Consider the following 15397-nt stretch of genomic DNA (forward strand, 5'->3'; position numbering starts at 1 on the left):
TTTGATTTTCATTTCTCTGATGGTGAGTGATGATGAGCATTTTTTCATGTGTCTGTTGGCTGTATGAATGTCTTCTTTTGAGAAATGTCTGTTCATATCCTTTGCCCACTTTTTGATGGGGTTGTTTGTTTTTTTCTTGTATGTTTGTTTGAGTTCTTTGTAGATTCTGGATATTACCCCTTTGTCAGATGAGTAGATTGCAAAAATTTTCTCCCATTCTGTACGTTGCCTGTTCACTCTGATGGTAGTTTCTTTTGCTGTGCAGAAGCTCTTTAGTTTAATGAGATCCCATGTGTCAATTTTGGCTTTTGTTGCCGTCGCTTTTGGTGTTTTAGACATGAAGTCCTTGCCCATGCCTATGTCCTGAATGGTACTACCTAGATTTTCTTCTAGGGTTTTTATGGTATTAGGTCTACTTAGGGTCAGAAGGTAGAAAAAGAGACCGAGGCAAGTTTCACAGCAGGAGTAGAAGTTTATTAAAAAGTTTTAAAGCAGGAAAAAAAGGAAAAGTACACTTGGAAGAGACCCAAGCGGGCACTGTGAGGGTCAAGTGTGCCATTTGACCTTTTGACTTGGAGTTTATATGGTGGCCTATTTCCAGGGTCTTGAATCCCTTTTCCAATGATTCTTCCCTTAGGATGAGTCACCCATACGGTGACCTGCTAACACCTTGGAGGTAAGCATGTGCAGTGTGTTTACTGGAGTTGTACGCATGCTTGCCTAAAGCATTCTTCCCATTTCCAGTGAAATGCCCCTGGAAGGTTATACTCCTCCATTTTGCTTCTTAATGTGCATGCTTGTGCCCACTCACCCAATTCGTGAATATTTTATTGGAAGCTGCTGATTACCAATTTCGAGTGTTTTTATCTATTGGGAGATTGCCTCTCCCTGGCACTGGCTGGACCAATTATCATTTTAGTATGACAACTGCCAGACCATCAGGAAACTGCCTCCTCTGGCACTGGCTGCAACCAATTGTTATTTTAGAAAGCCAGTGTGATAACTGCTGGACCATCATCTGATGATCACCTCTGACATTTCTGGTGGTGGGGTGGGGGTGGGGGTAGGGCGGTTGGTGGGGAACCCTCTCCTGCCTCACTCCTACATGACTAGCTACCTACTGTAACAGTTATACATATATATATATGTATATATGGTTGTAGGAAACAGGTGTTCTGGTTCTGTTTTCTCTATGAAGAAATCAGCATGAGAGTGAAATGAAAACAGAATCAAAATGCTTTTTACCTGAGAACTAACATAAAGATAAGATTTCTTTTTCATTTTCAAAATTTTCATTAACTTTCTTTTAGCTATTTTTGTTGTCATGTTCATCCTTATAGCCTGATATGTTACTTCTTAGTTTATTTTATCTGTATTTCCTTTTAGAGTTTCTCCTTTTCTTCCACTTAGTCTCAGGTTTATTTTCTGAGAAGACATTTGTATGTTCTTTTTCTGCTCTCTGAATAACCCAAATCAGCTTTATTTATGACTATCTGAGAGCTGTTAGCATCTGAGGAAAAATTATAATTGTCCATGTCATCTCTGTAATTTCTGAACCCCTTCTGAGCTTTGGATGGTATATAGTCAAGATTAAAATCCAATAGGGGGTATAGAGCAAAGTCTCCTCCTATGCATAACTTTCTGTCTTAATGAGCCAGATAGATATGTTTTGTGCCTGGAGGAAGGATTTGGTAACTCTCATATAGTGACTAGAGAGAGCTGCAGAGATATTGAAGGGACACTCAGTCTAAGTCAGATGATTAGGACTTGGGTCAGCCAATCAGCTGTATTTCCCTGTTCTCAGCACATACTGATTTAATCAAAGCTATTGGGAATCAATGTCTGCAATTGAATCCTTCACTGCTTACTGTGTAATCTTGGTTGAATTACTTATCCTCTGAGTTTATTGCCTCATCTTTAAAAATGTTGATAACTTTACTATCTCATAGGAATGTTGTGAGGATTGAATGATAGAGTAGATGTGAATGCAGCTATCTTTTTTTTTTTTTTTTAGACAGAGTTTCTCTCTTGTCCCCCCGGCTGGAATGCAATGGTGCCATCTCAGCTCACTGCAACCTCCACCTCCCGTATTCAGGCGATTCTCCTGCCTCATCCTCCCGAGTAGTTGGGATTACAGGCAAACACCACCCATACCCAGCCAATTTTTGTATTTTTAGTAGAGACAGGGTTTCACCATGTTGGCCAGGCTTGTCTCGAACTCCTGACCTCAAGTGATCCCCCCACCTCAGCCTCCCAAAATGCTAGGATTACAGGCGTGAGCCACCACGCCTGGCTTGTGAATGCAGCTATCACAACCGGCAAACATACAGGTACATTCTGACTACTGGAGAAAATAGCTCTCAGTTGCCCTCCACCACCAACTGACACTTGGTAGTTAACATAAACAACGGCCTGGTCAACATGGCGAAAACCTATCTCTACTAAAAACAAAAATTAGCCAGGCATGGTGGCACTCGCCTGTAGTCCCAGCTACTTGGGAGGCTGAGGCATGAGAATCGCTTGAACCCAGGAGGCAGAGGTTGTGGTGAGCTGAGATCACAGCACTGCACTCCAGCCTGGGTGACAGAGCAAGACTCTGTCTCAAAAAAAAGAAAAGGAAAGAAAGAGATAAAAGAAAAAGGAAGAAAGAGGGAGGGAGATAGGAAGGGAGAAAGGGAAGGAGGGAAAGGAAGGCAGGCAAGAAATTGTTCTTCAGAGAGTCAAGAGTTTTTGCCTTTCATTGAGGCTACTGGCAATCAGTTGGAGGTTCTGATGTGGGAAGTGTGAAGACAAAATGAAGATGTCACTAGCATAAGAAAAGGGAAAGAGGCTGAGATTGGGAATAGAAAGAGGATAAAGCAATTCTAGGACGATAGGTGCTGAGGTCCCATCTCAAGTTCATGACCATGAGCACGGAGGGTAGGAGCAGACCCAATATTGCCCAACTGTGCTGCTGTGTCTAGCATGAAAGTGTAGGTTTAGAGTGAAACTAATGAAACTTCAGCTTCAAGGCTCATCACTGCACACATGAACTCCTTTGAAGGCTCTGGGAGGGATTCTAGTAATGCAATTGCATATTCATATATTTTCATAAGATTCACAAAATAAACTATTTTGACTGCAATTAAGTCTTTTGCCTCTATTCACTCCCCAACTTTCTGTCACTCTTCCCCTAGTGTTGGGGAGGTAATGGAGTGGCCACAGTTCCAACTAAGGAAACTTAGTTGGAGGTATATTTCTGCTGTTTTGTGGGATCTGCGCATGTGCATGTGGGGCACACAACAGGTTCTAGGAATAATCTTGCCCACCATGCTAACTCTCTGAAACCATGTAAAAAAGGTGAAAAGCTAGATGTTCTACATGATATAAACATGTCCTATTGCACCTGGCATTGAAGTATATGGGTAATTAAATAGAGAAACAATGTTTGAAACATATGGAGCCAAATGGCCTGTGGGAAAGCCTTCCAACTCTCAGATATGTAACATTTCAAGAGGTAAATTCAGTTCTCGTTAATACCTAGACAAAATGGAAGTTGTGTTCTGTAAGAATATATTCAGAAATGCACATATATAATTACCAATGCATAATCATATTTTTCTTTTTTGATGGAATTTGTGTGAAATTTATCACAATTTCTATGTATGTAGGGCACAAAACCTGTATGAGTACTCCTAACAGCTGTACAGCTTCATGACATGTGAAGTAATGTTTTATGCATCCTAATATACTGCATCTCATTACCAGTAACAAGTTGTGAAGGCAAAAGTTTTTTTAAAAAACAATCAGATCTATAACACAAATTTCATCAGCCGTGTTTCAGACTAAATTTTGTTTCCATTACCTTTTTAGAGATATTAGAAATTGTCAATATGAGTAAGTGTTCAAAGGTTTTATGCAGCCAAACAAATTGTGGGAAAAGAAGAAACATAGTGTGTATCATCAGACAATTAATAAAATATTGTGTTGTTTACACTGATTTTGTGATGTCTGTGTCAGCTTTTCGAGGTTTGTAATTTATTACAATTCCTTTTCTCATTTGAAATCTTCACTTTTCTAACAAATTTTTTATAATTATTTAGTTTTTTTATAGAGGCCCCCTAAAAATGTATAAACTTCAAACCTCACAATGCCTGTAATGGCCCCTGACAGTGAGAAAATGCAAGATAGGACAGATTTTCTGGAAAGGGACATCAGTTCACTCCTAACACTCTGAGAGCACCCAGTTTATTACTAAGCTGGACTGAATCATTCCACAGATGGGACTACTCTCAGAAATTGACTTATTTGCTTTTAGTACCTAGCTATCGACTCTTTAATTCTGCATAATGGATCAGCTGCATCCTAGAGCAGATGTTGTCCAAAGCCTTTGGGTGTCTTTGTGCTTAATGACTTTCTCTTTCAAATGAGCATGAGACCTCTCAAGCCTTCCTGTTTCCTTCTAGCAATATGGGGCAATCAGGACATAGGACCTTGAGACACCAAAATAAAAGTTTGTGATGTTCTCTCTGTTACTGCTCTAAGGAAACACTTTACCTTAATTCACTCTCTCTCTCTCTCTGAAAAAAAAATTAGGGTAAACCAAGGAAATCCCACTTAAGTTTTACTAATTAAAATTGGGCTTAAATTTTTTTCTGAAACAGAACCAGGTGCACTGTGTTTCAGTGATTACAAATGCAATATTAACATTGCAGATATTCACAAGGTAATATTTCAAATGCAAACTCCTATTAAGAATGTGTTCAATTTATTCTGTTACTAGCCATCAAGTATCTGGGTAAACTTCTGTAGATCTTGTCATTAATTACACATTGAAAATAGTAAGGAGTAAACTAGGTTTCCACTGTAATTTTTTTTTCTCATGGAATTCTAAAGAGCAAGCCAGCCCAATAGATTGATTTACCATAGGATTAATTCTCACGTAAGGGACAGTTGTCATACTGCATTGGGTAGTTTCCTCTGATCTCTTTTCAGAGTTTTGCACTTACCAATCTCTTACTTTCTAAGGCCAAGTCCCTTGATGTTTCCCTAGGAGAAAAATGACTTTCAATACATAGTAAAGAAAAAGGTGGACAACTTCAAATCAATTTAAAGAAGAGATAATTATTTCAAATTTGACTTGCATCATTTTATTTATTTATTTATATTTTTATTGTGGTTGAAACAAGCTGTCCTTTAATAAGATGACCTATGTTCTGTTTCTCAACTCTCAGGAAGTTGACTTCCTGAGCTGGGGAATGAAATGCCAGAAGAACAAATAGATGAAGCTGCAGCATTTTGCTGATCGGTAAATTCAGTGTTCCTCACAGCATCTCTATGCCTCCTGCCTGGATCGGGTATCTGCTCGTTTGTGTGTTCCAATTGGGCATCATCTCATTTCTTCCCTTTCTCTCCAAAATTTTTCTTCATTTTATTTTTCGTAGAAAGGCCTTTAAGTAATGGCTATCTTTATTCCTTTTGGAACTATTGGTACAATACAACATTTACCTCCATATTTCATCTACATTTAAGTTTAGTGATTTCCTATCTGCTTGGTCAATGCTTTTACCTCTTAGGATTCTGAGTCTGTTCTATGAAAAGGATGCTCAGAACCTCTCCCAAAATTACCTTGGTTTAAGTGACCTTCTGCTTACAGTGTTCAAACCTTTTTTTTTTTTTCAGCTGATCCTTACTTTTTTCCCCTCAATTCTTTATTCTTCTCCCTGGCCACACTTCTGCATTTTGTTGTCATTCAAGAAAAGCTGGAGAGAGAGAAATTACCTGGTAATTCTTTGTTGTTGTTGTTGTTTCTTTTTGAGACGGAGTCTCGCTCTGTTGCCCAGGCTGGAGTGCAGTGGCACGATATCGGCTCACTGCAAGCTCCGCTTCCCAGGTTCATGCCATTCTCCTGCTTCAGCCTCCCGATACCTGGTAATTCTTATCCTCTACTGGGAGGATAAGGTGGGACTCATTCTACCTTGACAAAATGACTGCTGACGACATCAAACAAGAGGACAGCTTCTGCCTAGAGACCATTGGGATCTAAGGATGGGTTGCAACCAATGGTGAAATCAGAACATCACATTTACTAGGAGAGAAGACTTTGCAAGTCACTTATTTTGGACCAATAGAAGTGAATTATCATGAACTTAGAGTAAGAGGGAAGTATTTCTTAAGTTTCTCTTGTAGTGAACTGGAGTTTATCTCCCTGCTTCTGGGAGAGGTACCAATGTAATCCTGCTTGAAATGTCATTTTGAGAAAATATTCATTCATGGTGCAGAAAAGTTTGAAAAGCCTTGGATGAGATAGTATATCTCTCCAGCCACCTGAAATTGAGATTTAATCTGTATTTTTATCTGTGTTTAATGCACATTCCTCACTTCATCCCCAGGGTTCTCCTTAATAGTTCATTTCCTGAGTCTTCCTCCACTTACTCTAACCAGGGATATATCTTCAATGGTCCAAATGACAACAAAATTTTGTGTTTTTCTTGACTCTTTGATAACACACTCAGTGCCCTTCTCTTCCTCTTAAGTTACTGTCTGAACTCAAGGCTTCATTTATCAAATTACATCTCACTACTATTTAGGTCCTCCATTTACTTAGATAGGGAAGATCACCAGTTACACCAACTACAATTATTTTTATACCACACCTTTTACAAATAAACTTTACAATACTATAGAAACTTGAAAAATTAAAACAAAAACCAAGACAAAATGTGGCAATCATTAAATAAGATGTTTTGGAGATTCCAGTTAGCCAAGGCAAAAAGAGAAAGCTAATGAATTAACATTATCCAGTGTTAATGGATAGTATACATTACCAAAGGAAGGTATCGATTCCTCAAATAGCATTTTTCTAAATTTTGATTTCTTAGTGTAATTGACAGATTACAACATTTCAATAAACCTAACATTTCCCATGTTCTCCAATATTCTCACATATCTTCAGAATCCTTAAGGGGCATATGTTCCAAGACACCCAGTAGATGCTTGAAACCATAGATAGTATTGGACTGTATATATTCTCTTATTTTCCTATACATACATACCTGTGATAAAGTTTAGTTTATAAATTAGGCACGGTAAGTTTGCTGAGGATAACTAACACAGGAACAGAAAGCCAAACACTGCATGTTCTCACTTATAAGGGGGAGCTGAACAATGAAAACACATGGACACAGGGAGGGGAACAACACACACTTGGGCTCTGTCGGGGGTGAGAGAGGCAGGGAAGGAGAGCATCAGGATAAATAGCTAATGCATGTGGGGCTTAATACCTCAGTGATGTGTTGATAGGTGCGGCAAACCACCATGGCACACGTTTACCTATGTAACAAATGGGCACATCCATGTATCCCAGAACTTAAATAAAATTTTTAAAAATTAGGCGCAATAAGAGATTAACAATAATAACAAATGATAAAATAGGACAATTATAACAATATGCCAGCACCACTACCATTGCCGTTATTAAGTAAAATAGGTTTATTTGAACATAAGAACTGCAGTACTGGGACAGCATGTCTGATAACTGAAATGGTTTCTATGTAATTAATGGGTGGGAGCATCTACAGCACAGATAAAGTGAACAAAGAGAAGATTCACATCCCAGCTAGGCTGGAATGGGATGGTGTGAGATTTCATCAAACTGCTCAGAATGGTGTACAATTTAAAACTTATGAATTATTTATTTCTGGAATTTTCCATTTAATATTTTTGGACTGAGGTTGACCACAGGTAACTGAAATCACAGAAAGCAAAACCGCAGATAAGTGAGCTGGAGGTGAGGGACTACTGTAATAGTAACTATTAAAAATAGACATTTTTGTAGGTCAGAAATAGTTAAATATTGCCAATTTCTTGTCGGTTAACCCCATATCTCATGGAGTTTAAAAGATCAGTTATATAGAGAAAAGTTTCTCCAACCCCATCTCCATCTAAACCTAATGATCCTTTCAATGGTTTATTGTATCTTCTTCCAGAATATCTTTACATCAATGTAAGCAAGTAAAAATATCTATTCTTTATTTTTTTCCTTTTCTTGGAAAGAATACACCATATTCACCGTTATAGGCCTTGCTTTTAAAAAAATGTATCTTATATATCAGTAGCTTTCTGTCACCCTCCCTCCCGCCCCTTTTTTTTTTTTTAATAATGTAAGTATTCCATTGTAAGAATGTAACATGAGATACTTTACCAACCCTGACTGATGACTTTTCAGGTTTATAATATTTTTTGTAAGATGACTACTGATAACATAAGACAAATGTTTTGCTATTATAAATAATGTTGTAGTGAATAACATTGACATTATGTCTATGTATGCGGACTGTATATTAAGATAAATTCTCAGAAACATAGTTGCTGAATCAAATGGTAAATATATTTGCAGTTTTCATAGTTACTGCCACATTGCCTCCACACAGCCAGTTTGTGCTCCTACTGAGTATGGAATGAAAATGCCATTTCTCCACAGCATCATCAACAAAATGTGCTGTAAAATGATTGAGCTTTTTGCCAATATAATAAGAGGAAAGTAGTGTTTTAGTTTGTATTTCTATTATTATGAATAAAGCGTAGTATTTTTTCATTTAAATATCATTTGTATATTTTTCCCCTAAAAAGTTTATTCATCTTTTCTCTCCTTTTACTGTTAAATTATGGATCTTAGTCTTATCATTTTCTGGGAGCTCTCTGTATATTAGGGAAATTAGTACTATGTTTCTAATATAAATTGTAATTATTTTTCCCAGTTACTCACCTATATTTTGACTCTGCTTAAGTTTTTGTTTTTGTTTTACCAAGAGCAAGATTTTATTTTTATGGGTGTGAACATATATATTTATCTGTTTTTTCTTTAATAGAGTTTAGATTTTGAGTCATAGACCGTACTCCAAGGTTATAAAAGATTTTGCTAAGTTTTCTTCTAGTATCTTTAGTTTTCAAAAAAGACATTCAATTGTTTGACTCCTCTAAAATTTTTCATATTATAGAATGTAAGATTTGGATCAACATTATTTCTTTCTTAATGTGGCTAATTTTTCCATCATCGTTTATTGAAAAGTCCAGCTTGTCAGCCTTGTCAGGTAGCATTTCAGACGCCACCTTAATTTAGGTCCGTCTCTGAGTATTTCTTTTATGCATTGCTTGCTCTGCTTAATCTTGCACCTATAACACACTGTTTTCATTATGGAGAATTTATCATCAATTTTAAAATCTGGTAGTGCTAGGCCCTTTCCAATGCTCTTCTTTTTCAGAGTTTTAGAATCACCTTTTTTAAGTTATTTAAAAGTATCCTGTTTGTACTTTTGGTATTACATTTCTAAATTAATTTAGGGAAAAGTAACATTTCTGTGATGAGTCTTTCATTCAAGAATACCTTTTTATTTGCTTAAGTCTCCTGACCTTCTGAAACTTCTGAAATGCTTGTCTCACATAGGACTTATATAGTTCTCGTTATTTTCACTTCTAAGCATTATATCATTTTTATTGCAATTAGAATGAGATTTTTGTCTTCTATGACATTTCCCAACTTGTACATTTTCTGATTTCATGGTATACATGAAATCTATTGATTTCTGTGTGTTAATTTTATAATCTGCTACCTTATTGAATTCTCTTGCTGCTTGTAGTAGTTTTCTAGTTTATTTTTAAACTCCCTAAATATTAAAATCACATAATCAGAAAGCAGTGATGGTTTTATCTCCTCTTTTTCATTTCATATAAGCAATATATGACTATATTATCATTGTATAAATGTCAAACAACATAGAAAGATTTGGAATCACAAACTAGAATCTTTCCTAATTTCCCCAATCAACTATCTTTCCCAAATGTAACCACTCTTCATCTAAAGCTCTACAGACCTATTTCTTTTTCCTTTATCTACATAAAACAATACATAATTTTCTTTTATATTTTCACATTTGGAACATACTTTATATCCTATACTTTTACATAGTTGCCTTTTAAAATATTTTTTTAAACAACCACAAACCTACAGAGAAGCTGCAAGCACAAAACAAAGAACTTATTTTACTAACCACTTGAAAGTTAACTACTGACCCAATCCTCCATAACTCTGAATACTTTAGTGTGAATTTCCAACATACAAGGATGTTATGCAATAAAATAATCAAAATCAGGTAATTAACATCAGTGCATCAAGACCGTATATGTTGGTTAGGTCAGGGAAACAGAACAAATAGGATATGTGCATGTATGTAAAGGGATTTATTATAAAGTATGCACTCCCATGACTTTGAAGGCTAAGTCCCACAGTCTTCTGTCCACAAGCTGGTATAGTTTGAAGACCTGAGAACCAGAGGGTTGATGATGTCGATTCTAGTCTGAGTCTGAAGGCCTGAGAACCAGGAGCATCAGGGGTAGGAGAAGATCAACGTCCCAGCTCAAGCAGTCAAATAAAAAAGAATTTGACCTTCCTTCACGTTTTGTTTCATTCGGGCCCTCAGCAAACTGGATGGTACCCACCCGTATTGGGGAGGGTCATGTGCTTTACTTGGTCCATCTATTCAATTGCTAATCTCTTCCAGAAACACCCTTACATTTTACAGGATATCTGGGCATCCTGTGGCCCATTCTAGTTGACACGTAAAATTGACCATCACACCATCTAATCTAAGACCCCATTCACATTTCAACGATTGTCTCAATGCTCTTTATGGCAAAAGGATCCAGTTCAGTGTCACATGTCATAATTAGTTGTGATATCTGTTTACCTTTCTTCAGTCTTTCCCTGACTTTCATGACCTTGACATTTTTGAAGATTACCATTAATTATTTTATAGAATGTCCCTTAATTTAAGTAGGTCTTTTTTTTTCCCCTCATGATTAAGTTTACATTATTATCCACAGGAATACAGGGACAGTGAACATTTTTAAGTGCTGTTGGTTATCCATATATCTTCTTTTGTGAAGTCCTTGTTCAAGAGTTTTATCTACTTTAAATATTTTTATTTTATTGTATTATTTTATGATTAATTTTTATTAATTTGTAGTTCTTTTTATATTCCAGATATAAATCATTTGCCAAATAGACCATTTAAGAAAATCTTAGTCTGTGATTTGTCTCTTCATTTTCTTAATGGTAACTTTTGAGAAACAAGAAGTTTTACATTTTGATAAAACATAATTTTTCTATTTCAAAACATGGTTAGTAATTTTTGTGTCCTGTCTAAAACAATTTTTGTCTACCCTACATTCATGTAGACATTTTTTTCTGCTTTCCTTTAACACATCCAAATTCTAGATTATACATATGGCTTTATGACTCATTTTGAATTGATTTTTGTGAATGCCATTGGGTAAAGTTTCAAAATTCTTTTATTCTTTTCAAATTTAGAATGGATATCCTGTTCTGTTGATCCTAGTGCCATTTTGTTGACAATACCCCCATGAATTGCTTGATACCCTTCTGTCTTCATTAGGGTAAAATTCACATAACATAAAATTAACCATTTAAAAACATACAGTCCAGTGACAGTCAGTGCCTTCCTGTTGTTGTGCAACCATCACCTATATGTACTCCATAAACCTTTCATTGCTCCCAAAGGAGACCTCATGTCCATTAAGCAGTCACTCCCCTTATACTTTTTTGTTTTAAATCAGTGAGCTAATCAATATGTTCAGGTCTTGATTTTGTTCTATTAGCCTCTATATCTAGTTATATGCCAGCAAACCAAGTTTTTGATCACTGTAGATTTATAGCAAGTCTTGAAATCATATTGTAAAAGTTTTCCAACTTTATTATTTTTCAATATTATCTTGGCTACTCAAAGTCCTTTGTATTTCTCTATAAATCTTAAAATTAGCTTGTCATTTTCTTTTTTTTATTTTTTATTTTTTATTATACTTTAAGTTCTAGGGTACATGTGCATAACGTGCAGGTTTGTTACATATGTATACTTGTGCCATGTTGGTGAGCTGCACCCATCAACTCGTCAGCACCCGTCATTTTCTATTAAAAGAAACTGGTAGTATTTTGATTCAGAAGGCATTAAATTTATAAATAAATTCAAACTTTGAGAAGTATTGATATCTTAACGCTACTGAGCCTCTGAGTCTATGAATATGTTATATTCACACAATTGTTTAAGGCTTCTTTAACTTTTCTCAGGGAGTTTTTACTTTTCAGTGAATGAAGCCATTTAATCCTAGAGTTTTCTTTGTGAGAATGTTCTAATTATACATGATTTTAAAAATAAATCTAATGTTATTCAAATTTTCTATTTCTTCAGCACATTTTCATAAGTTGTGTTGTTAAAACATATTTCTCCAGTTCATGTGTTATTCAATAGTTGGTATTATGTTGTTCTTAACATCCTCTTTTTATCTCTTCAGTGTTGGCAAGCTGTGTCATAACATTCCCTCTTTATTCCTAAAACTGGTAATTTGTGTTTTATCTCTTTTCATCTTGATCCAGTTTTGCTAAAGGTTTATGAATTTTATTAATATTCTCTAAAAGTGAACTTCTTGTTTTGGTAACTTTTCATATTGTTTGTTTTCTATTTCCTTAGCTTTTATTTATCTTTATTATCGTCTTTTACTTACTTTAGATTTGACTTTCTCTTCTTTTTGTAGCTTCTTAAGGTGAAATCAATTGAGCCTTATTTTATGGCCTTGCATACAATGTTTCATCTTGGTGAATGTTTCATGTACATTCTGCAGTTGTTGGGTATCGATTTCTATGTTCAGTATAGAAACAAACCTACATGTTAAGTTGGTCTATTCCTTAGACACTTAATACATATACAATTTATTTCGATACATGGTAACAGGTGGGAATCTAATTTTTTTCAAATATATGCCCCCTGTTTTAATACCTGTCACAGTTGATTTGAAATGCCACCTTTTTCATATCATTACTGTCCTCGACTTCTATATTACTTCTTGGGAGTCACATACACAACTACCTAAGAACTGCCATAAACAACCAGTCTTACCAATAATTTACTGGAAGTGTATTTTATTTATTTATTTATTCATTCATTCATTTATTTATTTATTCAGACAGCTCTGTCACCCAGGCTGGAGTGCAGTGGCGCGATCTTGGCTCAATGCAACCTCTGCCGCCCAGGGTCAAGCGATTCTCCTACCTCAGTCTCCCAAGTAACTGATATTACAAGCATGCACCACCTTGCCTGGCTAATTTTTGTATTTTTAATAGAGACGGGGGGTTCACCATGCTGGCCAGGCTGGTCTCAAACTCCTGACATCATGATTCACCTTCCTCAGCCTCCCAAAGTACTGGGATTACAGGTGTAAGCCACCGCACCCAGCCCTTGAGGTATTTTACAAATAGATAATTCATGAACACCATTAGTTCCTCTTTGCTTCTCTATGGTATTTTAACCTATTATATCTATCTATATATGTGTGTGTATATATAATATGTATATATATGTATATGTATAAAATATGTAATGTAAACATATATATGTTTAAATATATGCATATTTTATATATTCTACCTTATATATATTTTAACTACAAAGTTACTAGATATGTTTAGGGCCATGCTAAAAGCCACAGCAACCCAACTATATAACAAATCACTCTGAAATCCATGACAGGAACAGTGCCATTTTAGAGAAACCATGATTTTGCTAAATAAATGCTCAACCTGTAATAAGTAATTTGAATTGGCTTGAATTGCAGACATCTTTTCTTAACTCCTGGAGATAATACTAGTCAGAGTGCTGGGGTCTTCCTGTGATTGAACTGTGAATGAGTTTATAACATGTTCCCTTGGAAGAACTTGTTCTTTTTAACTTGGAGCATCCCTTTGAGCTTAGCTAGCAGTCAGTAGAAAGCACTATTCCCATGAAAGAGATGGTGTGAGTAGACCATGTTGGTTGTTTGGGTGTGGGCATGTGGTAATGGGCTAACAAATACTTTCTCTGGCTTCTGGGCTTGTCTTTTCCTCAGCCACCTTGGATAGAATTAATTATTTTCTCTTAGAATGCTTAGAACTTCTCTCTTAAGATGTTGATCACGTACTGGTTTGTCCTATTATTTGAAGACATGACCTACTCTACCTACCAAAATGTTCCTTTCTAGGCCAGAGGCCATGTCTTTATCATAATTGTAGGTGTCACTGAGCCTGGCCCTCCGCTTTAGCACTTGGGAGGTGTAAAGGTTAAGCCCTTGGCTGGGCATGGTGGCTCACGCCTTTAATCCCAGTACTTTGGGAGGCAGAGGAGGGCGGATCATGAGGTCAGGAGATCAAGACCATTCTGGCAACACAGTGAAACCCCATTTCTACTAAAAATACAAAAATTAGCTGAGTGTGGTGGCGTGTGCCTGTAGTCCCACCTACTTGGGAGGCTGAGGTAGGAGAATCACTTGAACCTAGGAGGTGGAGGTTGCAGTGAGCTGAGATACCACCCCTGCACTCCAGCCTGGCGACAGAGCAAGATTCCTTCTCAGAAAAAAAAAAAAAAAAAAAAGATTAAGCCCTCTAGATCACCGGAACACAGGGTCAGAGACACAGTGCTAGGGCTGTCAAGCACAGATGCTGCTTTCCTTCCTCAGAGAAGGGTGTGGCCTATATGATGATGCATTTGGCTCCAGAACCAGCTCAGTCTGAACCTTTTAAACAAGAATGCCAGGATTGTGGACTGGGCAATGGAAGTCCCAAGTTTAAAAGGCAGTAAGAAAGCAAATATTCAAGGTGTTTTCTGATCAGGATTACTAACCAGGTCAGAGAGTGTCACCAGCAGCTCTGCACCATCTGTGAGTCCAAACTGCAGAGAGAAGCTCTGCTAGACAGGCTGTATCTGATTCTGCTCCATACTGCTGCCTGGCTTCCCTTAATGTCAGACTCCTTGGCTAAATAAATTAGAAACTTCAGGTCTGTGTATATAGTCTTTTCTAATCTGCATGAAATGCCACAAAGAAAATTGAAAGCACTGTGGTAAAGGAGAGGAGAGAAGCTGTAAAACAATGAAGTGTGCCAAATGAGACTACAGGGAAATCCAGTTGGATGCCTAGACAGACAGAGTGTATACTTTCTCTACTTATCTTACTAGATGAAACAGTGGCGGTGGTTTTTGGGTGGGGGAGATGATCGTAAATTAGGGGGGAAAATTGGACCAAATAGCTACTTTGCATTCAGCACACAGTAAAAAGTATACTCAGAGGAGCACTCACTTTTAAGAACCAATTGATCAAGGCACATTTCGGCTGTGAGTGAAGAGCCACATGTGACCAAAGCTGTGTGCCACAGCAAAGCACAGCAAACCGTGGCTGCCAAGACTCCGATTACGCCATTAATAAACTTCATGTCCTTGCTTAAGAAACTCAAACTCTCTAGCACTGTTTCCTATTCTACCAAGGGAAAGCTTGAACCAGGCTCCTTTACTTCATTTACTTGTCACCTAAATGTCAAACA

The sequence above is a fragment of the Colobus angolensis genome, unplaced genomic scaffold (assembly GCF_000951035.1).
Source record: "Colobus angolensis palliatus isolate OR3802 unplaced genomic scaffold, Cang.pa_1.0 Scaffold147, whole genome shotgun sequence".
Classification (NCBI taxonomy): domain Eukaryota; kingdom Metazoa; phylum Chordata; class Mammalia; order Primates; family Cercopithecidae; genus Colobus; species Colobus angolensis.